Consider the following 14,909-nt stretch of genomic DNA (forward strand, 5'->3'; position numbering starts at 1 on the left):
AAGCTTGCTGACCCCTGGTCTTAGGCGACCCCTGTGAAAGGGTTGTTCAACCCCCAAAGGGGTCACGACCCACAGGTTGAGAACTGCTGCTTTATGGGCTCGTGGGCACCTTTGGCTATTTGAAAATCTGTTGTGGGCATCACCGCAATCTGCTGCAGTGGCCTGGCTAGTTGCTGTGGGATGTAACATCACTGAAGAAGCAGTCAAATACAACATTTCCTGTTTGTCCAGAGTGGACACGCAGGGGGATGTTGCTCCAGCCAGGAGGACTCTCTATCACACCTGGTCTGGAGCATCCTCCCCCTGCGTGTGACCAGGGAGATGGGTGTGACACTGGCAGACTAGGGACTAGTCACGCAGCCATCTTCCTCTTGACTCTCTTGACGTCTTTTGCTGTCTGCTGGCTCTCAGCCAGCAGCACACGGGCTCATCCCTCACAGAGGATGAGCCTACACTTTTCTCTATAGCTGTTACTACAAGCTAAAGCACTGCCTTCAGGACCATACTGTGAACTGGATGTAAGTAACAGTCATTACTTTTAAAAGAAGACTGTTATGTCATTATTTTTTTTAAGAGGGAACTAAAGGGGATTTACCATGACAAGCCAGGCTGGATTGCTTAACTCATATGATTCTCACTAATCCATCCACTAGCTTCCTGCAGTGTACAAGGGGATGTGCTCTGCTACAAGCTCACTAGCGTGAGAGAGGAAGGATAATATTTAATCAATATATCCTCTCCTCCTATCCACAACATTCCCACAGTTGCAAAACACTAGTAGCTTGCCTGAGTACAAAGAGGCCTGCCATCTCATTTGAAGAGACAATTTTCTGTCCACCAGAACACCCAGAAGGCAAAAATTAATTTCTCCAAATCAGCTCTAAGTAAATTCACTCCCCTGGTTTCTCTCTCTCCATTGACTGGAATGACCCTCAGAATACTTGTGCACTCTCTTGCACATGCTCATGCTTCCACATGCACCCCCACATCTGTCCAATCACAAGCATGCACCCAAAATATCCAACACACACTCTTTTCTGCTCCTCCTTCCTCCCATTGCCCCAACCAACGTCCTTTCGCTTCCCCAAATCCCCATCCACCCTGTTTTCTGCTCTCCTCCCATGACTCTAGCTTCTAGAGAGCCAGTGTGGTGTAGTGGTTCAGAGCGGTAGTCCCGTAATCTGGTGAACCGGGTTCGCTTCCCCACTCCTCCGCAGCTGTTGGGTGACCTTGGGCTAGTCACACTTCTTTGAAGTCTCTCAGCCCCACTCACCTCACAGAGTGTTTGTTGTGGGGGAGGAAGGGAAAGGAGAATGTTAGCCGCTTTGAGACTCCTTCGGGTAGTGATAAAGTGGGACATCAAATCCAAACTCTACTTCTTCTTCTCTTCTTCACCCTTTCCCTCTGTGCCATGTTGCTTTCACATCCACCTTGCACCACCCACCCCATTCCTGCCCCTCTGTGCTCCAGAATTCCTACCTTCCCTCTTCCAATCCACAAACACGCAGCTACAGCCAGCCTTCTCTCTCTGCCCTCCAGCCAGTCGGAAGGTCTGCTGCTGTCCAGTCTGAATGGAAGTGGACGTGTGCAACAGAGACCTTTGAGCAGCCCAAGGAGACCACTGTGCATGGCATTTTCCTTGGTTATCTGATGTGGAGGGAAGCAGATGGCCAAGTGGGTACTATGGCAACCCTCTGGGCTAAGCTGGTTCTCATGGGCACTTCCTTGGTGAATGCAGATAATGGGTTATCTAGATCAGGCACCCCAACCTTCAGCCCTCCAGATGTTTTGGGCTTCAATTCCCATCATCCCTGACCACTGGTCCTGTTAGCTAGGGATCATGGGAGTTGTAGGCCAAAACATCTGGAGGGCCGCAGGTTGGGGATGCTTGATCTAGAGGATTTGCCTCATTGAGGTGCAGTGGGCTTTTGCTTTCCAGCTGTATATGGAAACTTTCTTGAATGGCCTTTTTACACATGTAGAAAGATGTTGAGCAACTGACAGTGAAAGTTTGGGCTGTACCTTGTGAGCGATTCATGTATATTAATGAATCGGCAAGTTTAAACTCCTAAGTTCAGGAATACTGAATATATCTATATATATAGTGGTACCTCTGGTTATGTACTTAATTCGTTCTAGAGGTCCATTCTTAACCTGAAACTGTTCTTAACCTGAGGTAGCACTTTAGCTAATTGGGCCTATCCTGCTGCCGCTGTGCTGCTGCTGTGCGATGAAGCAAAGTTCTTAACCCAAGGTACTATTTCTGGGTTAGTGGAGTCTATAACCTGAAGCGTATGTAACCTGAAGTGTATGTAACCCAAGGTAAAGGTAAAGGGACCCCTGACCATTATGTCCAGTCGTGACCGACTCTGCGGTTGCAGCACTCATCTTGCTTTACTGGCCGAGGGAGCCGGCGTACAGCTTCGAGGTCATGTGGTGAACCAGAGCAGCACACGGAAACACCATTTACCTTCCCGCCAGAGAAGTACTTATTTATCTACTTGCACTTTGACGTGCTTTCGAACTGCTAGGTTGGCAGGAGCAGGGACCAAGCAATGGGAGCTCGCCCCGTGGCGGGGATTAGAACCGCCGACCTTCCGATCGGCAAGTCCTAGGTTCTGTGGTTTAACCCACAGCGCCACCCATGTCCCAGCCTGAGGTACAGTTAGAACTGGATATGGAACAACTGACTGGTTCAAAATTGGGAAAGGAGTACGACAAGGCTGCATTTTGTCTCCCTGCTTATTTAACTTATATGCAGAATTCATCATGCGAAAGGCTGGGCTGGATGAATCCCTAGCCGGAATTAAGATTGCCGGAAGAAATATCAACAACCTCAGATATGCAGATGACACAACCTTGATGGCAGAAAGTGAGGAGGAATTAAAGAACCTTTTATTGAGGGTGAAAGAGGAGAGTGCAAAATATGGTCTGAAGCTCAACATCAAGAAAACGAAGATCATGGCTACTGGTCCCATTACCTCCTGGCAAATAGAAGGGGAAGAAATGGAGGCAGTGAGAGATTTTACTTTCTTGGGCTCCATGATCACTGCAGATGGTGACAGCAGCCACGAAATTAAAAGACGCCTGCTTCTTGGGAGAAGGGCAATGACAGGCCTAGACAGCATCTTGAGAAGTAGAGACATCACCTTGCCAACAAAGGTCCGTATAGTTAAAGCTATGGTTTTCCCAGTAGTGATGTATGGAAGTGAGAGCTGGACCATCAAGAAGGCTGATCGCCGAAGAATTGATGCTTTTGAATTATGGTGCTGGAGGAGACTCTTGAGAGTCCCATGGAGATCAAACCTAGCCATTCTGAAGGAAATCAGCCCTGAGTGCTCACTGGAAGGACAGATTGTGAAGCTGAGGCTCCAGTACTTTGGCCACCTCATGAGAAGAGAAGACTCCCTGGAGAAGACCCTGATGTTGGGAAAGATGGAGGGCACAAGGAGAAGGGGGCGACAGAGGACGAGATGGTTGGATAGTGTTTTCGAGGTTACCAGCATGAGTCTGACCAAGCTGCGGGGGGGTAGTGGAGGACAGTAGTGCCTGGCGTTCTCTGGTCCATGGGGTCACGAAGAGTCGGACACGACTAAACGACTAAACAACAACAATATATATATATATATATATAGGCAGACAGGTCCCTGCCTCAAGAAACGTACAAAAGGGAGAGCTAAAGGACATGGAAGAACAGTTAGCAAGTGAGTTGAACCTACCTAGACTTCACTTTGGATGGGAGATGGAAGACTGTGCTAAAAGTTGCATAAAATGCATTTGGACAGAGACATTAGGATAAACTATGGTTTATTGTGTTGGGAATGAGCCTAGTCTTGCTAAAAGCTTGTATGCTCTTCCCTTCCCCCTCCCCCACCCGACACCACATCCAATTAACCACAGTTTTAGCCTAACCCACCTCACAGGGTTGTTGTGGAGATTAATTGTGGCTGAGAGGCGGTGACCGGCCCAAAGTAACCTGGTGAACTTCATGGCTGAGTGTGGGGCTTGAACCCTGGCATTTTTCAGGGTGAAACAACTGTGGCCTCTTTTCAAGCAACAACAACAACAACAACAACAACAACAATAATAATAATAATAATAATGGTAAATGGTCCCCCACCCATCCGACTGGGTTGCCCCAGCCACTCTGGGTGACACTTTTCTGAAGCTCAGCAAGACAACTTGGAAGATGCTTAGTGAAACAATAAGCAGCAACCTCCCTTTTAAAAAAATAAAGCTTACATCCTCCTCTCTATGGATATGTCTCTCTGCTTTTATCTTTTAAAGCTGCTCCTTTGGCTTTGACGTATCACTGCAGTCGGGCACAGCCCACCCTCCACGTTGTAAAGGGAAAGGAAGCATTCCCTCTGACGGCAGATCGCGACTTTTGTTTATTGAATTGTCACAGTTAAGAGAAACGGCCTCTTTCCTCAGACAGGCACACCACTGAGCTTTTGCCACAGGCACGCTAACATTTATTCAATTAATCAGTAAAAGGCCAGGCAGTTAATTGATTGAAAGACCTCTAATAGCTTGACGGCTCCAGTGAATGGTTTGAAAGCTGAGAAGCGACAGAAATAATGGGTCGCGCCGCGTGTCATAAACCACTGCTGGTGGCCACAGTCATGCCATACATTTAAAACAGTGCCACCGTCATGGCTTGCGCCAAAGAATTCTGGGAGCTGTGGTTTGTTAAGGGGGCCGAGAGTTGTTCGGACCCCCTTCCTCTCACAGAAATAACAATTCGCAGAGTGGCTTAGCAATCAACCCTTTTCCCACAGGGAATTCTGTGAACTGTAGCTCTGTGAGGGGAACAGGGGGTCTTCTAACAGCTCTGAGCACCCTTAACAACATACAAATCTCATAAATCTTTGGGAGAAGTCGCGACTCTTTAAAGTGCTTGTTGTAGCGCTTTAAATGTGGCTCTGCTTTGCTGATTCACATTCCTTTTTGCACTTGAAGTAGGTGTCTCATTAGGCTAGAGAGTCCAGCCTCAGCGACTGGGGGTTCCTGGTTCAACTCCCAGAGTTTTAGCGGGTTCTGCTGTTTTAGGTCATTTTACTCCCAGTACTCAGATATATTTGGGGTTAGCCATGACTGTTTAAAGTGGCATGGTACCGCTTTAAATGTATGACGTGAATGTTTCTCATGGAATAATAATAATAATAATAATAATAATAATAATAATAATAATAATTTATTTATACCCCGCCCAACTGGCTGAGTTTCCCCAGCTACTCTGGGCGGCTCCCAATCGAGTGTTAAAAACAATACAGCAGTAAATATTAAAAACTTCCCTAAACAGGGCTGCCTTCAGATGTCTTTTAAAAATAGGATAGCTGCTTATAATAAAATAAAATAATAATAATAATAATAATAATAATAATAATAATAATAATAATTTATTTGTACCCCGCCCACTCTGGGCGGCTTCCAACAAAGACAAAAAATACACTTATTTCCTTGACATCTGACGGGAGGGCGTCCCACAGGGCAGGCACCACTACCTAGAAGGCCCTCTGTCTGGTTCCCTGTAACCTCACTTCTCACAATGAGGGAACAGCCAGAGGGTCCTTGGTGCTGGACCTCAGTGTCCGGGCTGAACGATGGGGGTGGAATGGCAATCACCATCATCCTCAGGGTTCAGGAGTGTGTTTTCTGAAGAGCAAACTGGAGGGCAAGAGGACACACACACCCCTTAGATAATGGTGCCATTGAAATCCTTTCAAATTTACTTTGGGAATGGCCATGGGAACTCATTAAAGCCAGAGTAGTTCCTTGCTTGCGTAATGGGTTATATCCAACAACATTTGACCCAGAGCAGAGCTGTTGAAATCCATGGTCCTAAAGCTCATCAGCAAAATGGGTCTACTTTGAGTAGAACTAACATTGGATACAACCCATTGAACTTCATGAAGACGACTAGCTGAGGTCAATTCATCTCAATGGGCCTACACTGAATAGAACCCAATGGATGTGGGGCCACAGCCTCCCCAAGACATCTTGCTGCCCAAGCAGCTGAATTTGCCCTCTTACGTCAATAGAATAATAATAATAATTTACTGGATTTCTTACTTGCCCTTCACCATAAGGTACTGAAGTATAATACTAAAAACATTAGTATTTGTTAGTTAAAACAATTTGCAATCAGACAAATAGGGTGAGTCCCTACACACACACACACACACAGAGAGAGAGAGAGAGAGAGAGAGAGAGAGAGAGAGAATATTTCTATGTATATATGCACCCAAGGCCAGATGAATTACTTCAATGCCTGCTGAGGTGGAAAAGCCCACAAGCGCCTCTCCTCAGGAGTAAAAATATCGCCATAATAAATTAAATGACTATCAATTTGCTGCCTTTTCGTGATGACTAAAATTATCTGCCAGAGACAGCTGTCTTGCTCTGCCTTAATGGTCTAGTTGTTAGGAACTGTCCACAAATAGCCCCTCCCCCCCTCACAAAAAAAGTCTGGCGTATTTTGAATGGCCATCTAACTGCATCAAGGTGGGTTGAGTATCCAACCCACAAATAAATCCACAGGATTAAAAAAAAAAAACTTGTCTAGCCCCCACCCCATATAAGCACCCAACCACACTGTGTTTAACATGTTCCAATGGCTATTTTTGAAATTCAATAAGGCTACCCTGAAGGAACCACTCTGTTTCAATGGCCGTTCTTTCCTGTTCATTTTAGTATGTCCCAAGAAGGGGTGTTATAATAAATAATAATAATAATAAATTTTATTTATACCCTGCCCTCCCCGCCTAGAGCTGGGCTCAGGGCAGCTAACACCAATAAAATAAAATCACAGTAAAAACAACAGGGGAAAAAGAGAGGGAGGAAAAAAACCCACCAATTTAAAATACAGGTTAAAATGCAATTTAAAATGCAGCCTCATTTTAAAGTAGCTGATAAATCAAGACCATAAGGGGAGGGAAACATAAGGGTCAGACTGAGTCCAGACCAAAGGCCAGGCAGAACAGCTCTGTCTTGCAGGCCCTGCGGAAAGATGTCAAGTCCTGCAGGGCCCTAGTCTCTTGTGACAGAGCGTTCCACCATGCATGTGATTGTGAATCCTCTTCTGAACAGGGCTCAATGTGAGCAGCCTCAGGGTGTGTTCAGCGTCAATCTCTCATCCCTAAAACTTGTAAAGAGATTAGTGTACTTTGGACATGTTCAATATCACTTATCAGCCACAACATGCACACCCTAAAATGATGTGCAAGACCCAGGTATCTTCAAGGTCCTCTACCTCCATTGCTGTACATTGGTACCTCAGGTTACAGACGCTTCAGGTTACAGACACTTCAGGTTACAGACTCCGCTAACCCAGAAATAGTACCTCGGGTTAAGAACTTTGCTTCAGAATGAGAACAGAAATTGCACGGTGGCAGGAGGCTCCATTAGCTAAAGTGGTACCTCAGGTTAAGAACAGTTTCAGGTTAAGAAAATGACATGGACAAGAATAGACCAAATCTGGATTTCTAGTAGTCTGGCGCCAAGAACAAAAAAAGTAGAAATATGCCCAAAAACGTGCTCCGACCATAATGCGGTGAAGATGGAGATGAAACTAACAACAACTGGATCCTTTAGATGGAGAATGAATGACACCCTATTTAAGGATGAAGAGATCCACAAGAAGGCCCTTAAAACATTAAAAGATTACTTTGAGATCAACAGGAAAACAGATGTGGAAAAAAGAATAATTTGGGACGCAAGTAAAGCCGTGATGCGAGGTTTCCTAATTCAACAAAATTCTATTAAGAGGAAGCAACAAAATGAGAAGAAGGAAAAAATTTTAGAAAAAATAAAAGAAGGAGAGAAGAAGTTGAGGTCTAAACCAAAATCCCATGAGATTTTGAGAGAAATAAAGTTCTATCAGATGCAGTACATGGAGCTTATGAACCAACAAATAGAATGGAAGATAAGGCAAATGAGACAAAGAACTTTTGAATCAGCGGATAAATGTGGGAAACTTCTGTCATGGCAATTGAAAAAAAGGCAGAAAATGAACACTGTAACAAGTTTAGAAATGGATGGAAAAATTATCCATAAACCCAATGAGATCAACAATTGTTTTCAAAGTTTTTTTAAGAAATTGTATGCACAAGGGCCAATCAACGAGCAAGAAATAGAAGAATTCATCAGAAAATACGGTTTACCAAAAATCTCAGAACAAAGTAAAAGGATCTTAAATGAGGAAATAACAGAACAAGAAATAGAGGGTGCCATTCAAAACATGAAATTGGGAAAATCACCAGGACCAGATGGCCTGACGGCCAAATACTACAAAATGTTGAAAGAATGGCTGACACAACCATTGAAGGAAGTTTGCAATGAAATTTTGAAGGGGAAAAAGGCACCTGAATCGTGGAAAGAGGCTTTCATCTCACTTATACCGAAAACAGAGACTGAGAAGAACCAGGTTAAAAACTACCGCCCTATATCTTTACTCAATGTGGATTACAAAATTTTTGCAGACATTTTGGCAAAAAGATTGAAAAGAGTTTTAGCAGAAGAGATTCATAAGGACCAAACAGGCTTTCTCCCAGGTAGACATATGTCAGACAATGTGAGAAACATTATAGATATTTTGGAGCTGCTGGACGTTGACATTAATAGGAAAGCAGTTTTGATTTTTGTGGATGCGGAGAAAGCCTTTGACAACATTTGTTGGACTTTTATGAAAAAGAATCTCCAAGGGATGGGGGTAGGCCAAGGTTTTGAAAACGGTATAGGTGCAATATATTCTCAACAAAAGGCCAAATTAATTGTAAATAATGTGGTAACAGAAGAAATACCTATAGAAAAAGGTACACGACAGGGTTGCCCAATATCCCCTTTGCTTTTCATATCAGTCCTGGAGGTATTGTTAAACATGATTAGAAAGGACCAGTTGGTTAAAGGAGTTCAGGTCGGAGTTAGACATTATAAATTAAGAGCATTTGCAGATGATCTAGTATTGACTTTGCAACAGCCAGATACTAGTACTAAAAGAGTATTAGAATTAATTGATATATTTGGTCGAGTAGCAGGTTTTAAATTGAATAGACAAAAAACGAAAGTGTTGGAAAAAAATTTAACAATGGAAGAAAGAGAGAGTTTTCAGAATGAAACAGGCTTGGAAATAACAAAAAGGGTAAAATACCTGGGGGTAAACTTAACATCCAAGAATGTGAACTTATTTAAGGACAATTATGAAAAATGTTGGTCAGAAGTTAAAAAAGATCTGGAAATATGGTCAAGGCTGAAACTTTCCTTGTTAGGCCGAATCGCTACTATTAAGATGAATGTATTGCCTAGAATGTTGTTTTTATTCCAGACGTTGCAGATTGTGGACAAGATGGAATGCTTCAAGAAGTGGCAGAAAGATATATCAAAATTTGTCTGGCAGGGCAAAAAGCCCAGAATTAAATTTAAGATTTTAACTGACGCAAAGGATAGAGGGGGGTTTGCCCTGCCGGACTTAAGACTTTATTATGAATCAGCAGCTTTCTGCTGGTTGAAACACTGGCTACTTCTTGAGAACACTGACATTTTGGATCTGGAAGGGTACGATAATAGTTTTGGTTGGCATGCATACTTATGGTACGACAAGGTAAAGGTGTATAAAAGCTTTAAAAACCATATTGTAAGGAAAGCATTGTATAACGTTTGGATTAGATACAAAGATTTGATGGAAAGTAAAACCCCTAGGTGGGTGTCACCAATGGAAGCTAGGGAAGTAAAAAAGCTTAATATGGATTCTAAATGGCCAAAATATCATGAGATTTTAGAATACGATGGTGAAAGGGTGAAACTTCAGAGTTATGAGAAACTAAAGCCTAAGGTCAGAGATTGGTTGCATTACCATCAAATAAATGAGACGTTTAAACAGGACAGGAAAATAGGATTTCAGAAAGAGAAGTCAAAATTAGAAACAGAATTGTTGGAACCCAATACTAAGAACTTATCAAAAATGTATAACTTGCTGCTAAAATGGAATACACAGGATGAAACGGTGAAATCAGCTATGATTAAATGGGCACAAGATATCGGTCATGATATTATGTTTGCTGACTGGGAACAGTTATGGACCACCGGTATTAAATTTACTGCATGTAATGCATTAAGAGAAAATATTATGAAAATGATCTACCGGTGGTACATGACCCCAGTCAAGCTTGCAAAAATTTATCATTTGCCTAATAATAAGTGTTGGAAATGTAATGAGACTGAAGGCACTTTCTACCACCTTTGGTGGACCTGCCCAAAGGTTAAAGCTTTCTGGGAAATGATCTATAATGAAATTAAGAAGGTCCTTAAGTGGACTTTTCCTAAGAAACCAGAGGCTTTCCTCTTGGGCATGGTGGGCCAAGCGGTGTCAAGGAAGGATAGGACTTTCTTTATGTATGCCACTACAGCAGCAAGAATTCTACTGGCAAAGTATTGGAAGACGCAAGAACTACCTACTCTGGAAGAATGGCAAACAAAGGTGATTGACTTTATGGGACTGGCCGAGATGACGGGCAGAATCCGGGACCAGGGGAAAGAGACAGTGGAAGAGGACTGGAAGAACTTCAAAATATATCTTAAAAATAATTGCAAAATTGAGGAATGTTAGGATGTCAGGGGGTAAGAAGTAAAGAATTGCAGCAGTAAACAAAAAAAAACTTAAGAAACTTTTACGAAAGGGAATTAAGACAATGGACTTAAGGGTTGCTAAAGAATTATTAAACAAGGATGCAGGGATGGGGAGGTATGGGGAAGTCAAAGAAAGAAGGGTAAGAACCGATGAGTATGATGTGATACTGTTTTATATTGTTCTTTATTATATGTGTGGAAATTAATAAAAATTATTATAAAAAAAAAAAAAAAGAACGGACCTCCAGAACAAATAAAGTTCTTAACCCGAGGTACCACTGTATAATCCTGGTGGAAAATGGATCTGTCTATGATTCTGTTTCCATATGCTCTTTTTAATTATTTTATTACTAGAATCAGCCGGTTCAGGATCAATACTAGGGCTAAGGGAAACATTCAGTTTTGTTTGTGTTTTAATGAGAAACTGCCCAATTCACACGCTCAAACCAATATGTGAACCAAAACAGCAATCCTTCCACAAATTCACACTTCTCTGAATTTTGCAATGCGGTTCTCCGGCCAAGCAATGTGTACATAATGCATGCAGTTAAAGAAAAGTGTACATAGAAGTGCATATATTCACAAAAACAATTTCCAAAAATGTATTATATTAAATTGCTTGCAAAAAATCTCCGGGGGTGGGGTGGGGATGCAGTAGTATGCTTATAAATGAACTGCATTTAAGAACAACGAGAAACTGAAAGAAACCAAAACGGACTGATCCATTCCCATAGTGAACTAAACAGAATGAAACCATGGGATCTTTAGAAACCTGGAAGTTCAGTTCCATATGCACTGAGAAATAAGAGCGCATTTAGCTCCTTCTGGGATTTTACAAAATTCACCTGAGTGTAGAGAGTATTTAACTTAGTCAGTGCACTGTATTTGCTTTATCTGCTGAGCTGGAAAAGGCATTGCAGTCTCTGGTGTTTTGCCCTTGCAGCAGGTTTGGCAGGAAGAACCTCTTAGTCTTAGTGTCTATTCCCACTAGGTTTAGTTTCAAGGACATACCCTCCCCCCCCCAAGAACTGGTGTAGTAGCTAGGAGATTGAGCTGGGAATCTGGAAGCTCTTGGTTTGAATCTTGCCTTTTCCACGAATTCACCAGGGTTGCCTTCTGCAGTCTCCCCTCTTTCCCTCCCAGTCTCAGTCCTGCCGTCTGCAACTGGGGGAGAGGGAAGGATAGTAGAGTCTCACCTTATAGCAGAGACATAGCTCACCATTCCTGACTGCGGACCACATTTATTGGGTGAAGGGAAGACCAAATACCATCTGGAGGGCTACAGATTCTCCACCCCAACCACCCTCCTAGCATGGATGCTGTTAAGATTACAATTTGAATACATTTGTACCTTGGAAGTCAAACAGAATCCGTTCCGCAAGTCCGTTCGACTTCCAAAACATTCGAAAACCAAAGCGCGGCTTCCGATTGGCTGCAGGAAGCTCCTTCAACCAATTGGAAGCCGCGGAAGCCCTGCCGGATGTTCGGCTTCCAAAAATAGTTCGCAACCAGAACGCTCACTTCCAGGTTTGCGGCATTCAGGTGCCAAAACGTTCGAGAACTAACCTGTTCAAAAACCAAGGTAGGACTGTACCAGAAATTGCTATACAGTGCTAAGTAATAATAATTATTATTATTTATTATTTATACCCCACCCATGTGGCTGGGCTTCCCCAGCCACTCTGGGCGGCTTCCAGCAAAATATTAAAATACAGTAATGCATCAAACATTAAAAGCTTCCCTAAACATTCCCTAAGTCTTATTATAGGGAGGTTCTGCACAAGAAAGCAAGGTCGGTAGACTGCCTGGAGCCCCAGACCTCTCTTTCTCCAGGGCTGCAAATAAACCACACATGTAAATCACATTCAAAGCACCCCCTTAAAAAAAAAAAAGATTCCCAGGAACTGTAGTTTACCCCCACAGAACTACATTTCCCAGCACCTTCCACAAATTGCAGTTCCCAGGATTCTCCTGGGGAAGATGGGCTATAAATGTGTTATGTGCAAGAAGCCTAAATTAATAAATCAAGCTCTGTATATTGTTTGTTTGTTTGTTTGTTTGTTTGTTTGTTTAGTCGTTTAGTCGTGTCTGACTCTTCGTGACCCCATGGACCAGAGCACGCCAGGCACCCCTGTCTTCCACTGCCTCCTGCAGTTTGGTCAAGCTCATGCTGGTAGCTTCGAGAACATTGTCCAACCATCTCGTCCTCTGTCGTCCCCTTCTCCTTGTGCCCTCCATCTTTCCCAGCATCAGGGTCTTATCCAGGGAGTCTTCTCTTCTCATGAGGTGGCCAAAGTATTGGAGCCTCAGCTTCAGGATCTGTCCTTCCAGTGAGCACTCAGGGCTGATTTCCTTCAGCATGGCTAGGTTTGATCTTCTTGCAGTCCATGGGACTCTCAAGAGTCTCCTCTAGCACCATAATTCAAAAGCATCAATTCTTCGGCGATCAGCCTTCTTGATGGTCCAGCTCTCACTTCCCTACATCACTACTGGGAAAACCATAGCTTTAACTATACGGACCTTTGTTGGCAAGGTGATGTCTCTGCTTTTTAAGATGCTGTCTAGGTTTGTCATTGCTTTTCTCCCAAGAAGCAGGCGTCTTTTAAATTCATGACTGCTGTCACCATCTGTAGTGATCATGGAGCCCAAGAAAGTAAAATCTCTCACTGCCTCCATTTCTTCTCCTTCTATTTGCCAGGAGGTGATGGGACCAGTGGCCATGATCTTCGTTAGATTGGGCCAAAGAGGCAGTGACTGGCCCTAGATTTCCCAGTGAGCTTCATGGCTGAGTGGGGATTTGAACCCTGTTCTCCCAGGTCTTAGTCTGACACTCTAACCACTACACCACACTGGCTCTCACATGTAGTAACGCTGAGTGTATTTCTTATGGTAAATGTTGACATTTACCGGTTGTGGGATTTTCGGTTGTTTTTGAGAAGCCACCAGGCAGGTTTGTCCTGTTGCAAATGTGCATAAAAGCAACACACAGAGGAAAGAGCATGAAAATATGCTCACGGCAGCCTCAACGTGTAACTTCTGTGCCTCAATCCTATACTGTAGTCGGAAGAGAGCCTTCCTGTGTATGAGTCGTACACAGTATGCAATTTCTCCCGTTTGGTGGCTGCAGTGTCTCCACATGTTGCTTCTGTGCGCAGCTGTTTGCACGATAAGAGCTGCACCGTTAGGAAGCTTACTGCTATTTACTGGTAAGTCTCAAGGACAAGCCAGTGCCCTTGGTAAGGGACCAAATTTCATCACCATCATCATCTAAACCAGTAAAAGATGACCAGTTTAGAAAGAGGATGAAAGAAAAGGATCAATACTCATCAAGAGGGTTCTGACACTTCCCAGTTGGCTTTTCAAAGTCTTTTTAACATCGATGTTTAAAACAGAGATGGCATACCCTTCCCATTTGACATTTACTGTACCGTATACATCTGAAGACATTTGCCTGCCTGGAATGGAACTCAAATAGGACACACACACACACACACACACACACACACACACACACACACACACACTAATGCCAACACTTTAAAAAGGCTCATTGCACCGATTCAGATTCCTCTTCTATATCTCCACCCCCTCTGGTGAAAATGTCTTCGATTTTCTGCCTGGTGGGACCCCCTGCCTGGTTTTCTTTTAACAGAGTAAAATATATATATAGGGAAAAGAAAACGTAAAACATTGCAAATATTCAAATAGTCCCATCTGAGAGGTTTTTTTCACCAGAGTTGATATATTGTAAAGTTATGTGAAATGTGCCCCATGGCCAGCTGCCCTCTAACATCTCCCAACTGGTATATATTTTATCTTAATGCCATACAGTGGTACCTTGGGTTAAGAACTTAATTCGTTCTGGAGGTCCGTTCTTAACCTGAAACTGTTCTTAACCTGAAGCACCACTTTAGCTAATGGGGCCTCCCGCTGCACTGCCCCGCGATTTCTGTTCTCATTCTGAAGCAAAGTTCTTAACACGAGGTACTATTTCTGGGTTAGCGGAGTCTGTAACCCGAGGTACCACTGTACTAGGATGCTTCTTTGTACCCAGTTACACTAGTCCATCCAGCCCTATACTGTCTGTCCTGACTGGGGTTGGCAGCAGCTCTGTAGGGACCCAGGAAGAAGTTCATTTCCCTTGACCTCTTCATTTTAACTGGAGACTCGGCAGATTGAACCTGAGACCTTCTTCAGATAAAGAAGGTGCTCTGCTACGGAACTGCGCTTCCTCTCCATCCATCCATCCATCCATCCATCCATCCATCCATCCATTCGTTATT

General features: G+C 43.4%; 1 protein-coding gene and 1 long non-coding RNA gene across 2 annotated transcripts in view; both read right to left on the reverse strand.

The window, feature by feature from the left end:
* LOC307201141 overlaps positions 1 to 14,909 on the reverse strand; it is a 394,453-nt gene that overhangs the window by 107,542 nt on the left and 272,002 nt on the right. The gene's annotated exons all lie outside the window — the stretch shown is intronic.
* NXPH3 (neurexophilin 3) overlaps positions 1 to 14,909 on the reverse strand; it is a 28,086-nt gene that overhangs the window by 3,655 nt on the left and 9,522 nt on the right. The gene's annotated exons all lie outside the window — the stretch shown is intronic.

The sequence above is a fragment of the Podarcis cretensis genome (genome assembly GCF_951804945.1).
Source record: "Podarcis cretensis genome assembly, chromosome: 13".
Taxonomy (NCBI): Eukaryota; Metazoa; Chordata; class Lepidosauria; order Squamata; family Lacertidae; genus Podarcis; species Podarcis cretensis.